The following is a 2,036-nucleotide window of genomic DNA, read 5'->3' as shown; positions in this document are numbered from 1 at the left end:
TATGCTTGTGGGAACGACTCCTAAAATGGACTTTTGATCACTCCCTGTACCTAGAATGAGACCAACGATGATGCAGGGCCTCCTCCAGATGCACCACCAGGATCTTCAGACACTGTTCCAGCAATGCCTCCATGAGAAGGCAACGGCAAGCGCTCTACTTCACTGAGCTGTGGTGTTCCCTGAGGTACCACATACAAGAGTAACTGTGGCTGACACAGGACCCACAAGGTTTGAACCCAGAGGACATGAGAAAAAAGGGGGGCACACTATTCCTTTGACAAGAAATTGCTGAGACAGACCAAAACAGCCTGAGGAACCGCTCCAGATCCATGTTGTAAGCGCAGAAAAGGAACTGATGAAAGAGTCAGAGAGGGGATTATATGGACTCCATTGAAATCACATCTGGTGGACAAAGTCGCTATGGAGTCGCACAACGCCCTCTTCTGATGCACAGAGGTACTGCTGGAAAAGATTTCCGGATCCAGTCTGGTGCCTGGGGTTGAACTCAAAGGGAAGGAATGTGCAGCTAGATGTCTGTATCAGTATTTTAATACTATATTTTTTTATTTTTAGAAGAATGGTCGATCATTAAAGAATTCAAGTGTTGATTATAACAGCTAAAAACATGCAGAACAACTGTTTCATATCATTTCAGATCATACCACTTTGTTCCATTTGAGGTCAAAGAAATAGGTCAGTCCAATGTAAGAGTGATAGATGCAATTAACCGAGATTTCATTTCAAAATGACATTCTGGCTTAGTGACCATCTTGGTGAACGGGTGTTTGGTCTAGACCCAAGTCAGAGAATACTTGTAAAGAAGACCTTTGATCCACCACTCTATAGATACAAATCGAATAATCATGTGTGGACTTTATATAGGTACACTTGGGACAAGTTAGGTCTACTTTGGTTCAGAGAAATCAGATGGGATGAAGAAGGCACATGAGAAATAGGACATTTAAAGTATATCATACAGAATGATAAAAAGAAGCAACTACAACATAAGGCACTACAATGGAGACATGACAATTCTTCTGTGGGTTATCTCAAATCACAAGGCACTTCTCTGATCACACTGGTCTAACTGAATGAACATGCATGAAATAGTATTTTAACCATAAACAACTTTTATATACTAGGTAAGAGAAAATCCTTGCGTAGAATGAAAGTTAATATTACAAATATTAGCACAGAGATGAATATTTCAATAAAACATTTAAGGGAATGACCAAGATAATTGAAAATAATATGCAAGATAGTGTGGCATGTGTGCAGCCAAACAAAATTACAAGAACCTGCACAGGATACTGTAACCATTAACAAAATACAAAGACCCATGACATAGGAGGCCCCAGTCACAAAGGTATTTTGGACTGTAGATGTAGGTTTATTGCTGAAAATCTAATTTACACCTCCCAGAACTCCACAAAGGAATTGTAGGCAGGCATAAACTGATTTACACCAGCAAATTCCTAAACCACAAGTGTGAACGAATCTGCAATATTAAATCCCATGTACAGAGTGGGGTGTAGGAGTTATAAGTTGTGGTCTGTTTTGTACGTTTGCAAACACTCAAAGAAATTGTACACTTCTTAGCAGTCAGCGAACTCCAATTTTACCCCTTTCCGCCATGGAAATGGTCAGAAAGTTCCTCCAGCAAAGGGTTAGAGTAACTTTGCTTCCTAGAGGGAGAAGGGGAATGGATCTTTGTTGGGGCTGTAGGAGGGCTTTCTCCTGGGGGAAAATGTATTTCCCCTTGGAGAGGACGAAAAAAAATGTGTTGAAATGTAAGCTATGTAGATTTCAGCAAAGGGGCAATAACAGCCTGTGGGTGAGGTCAATTGACATTCCCAGTATCACACCAGCTTCCATGCCTGCTCTAGAAATGTTTTTGAAATTGATATGCACACACAGCCATTTTCCGGATTAACATGTGAGCACCTTTAATAAATATACTGCACACTTCACCCATGGATATTGTTTTATTGGGCAATGTAGACCGCGGATCGCTACAATTTTGTGCCCCACCACAT

The sequence above is a fragment of the Pleurodeles waltl genome, chromosome 6 (genome assembly GCF_031143425.1).
Source record: "Pleurodeles waltl isolate 20211129_DDA chromosome 6, aPleWal1.hap1.20221129, whole genome shotgun sequence".
In the NCBI taxonomy this organism is placed as follows: Eukaryota; Metazoa; Chordata; class Amphibia; order Caudata; family Salamandridae; genus Pleurodeles; species Pleurodeles waltl.
The sequence above is the reverse complement of the archived record's forward strand: the minus strand, read 5'-3'. Positions refer to the sequence as shown.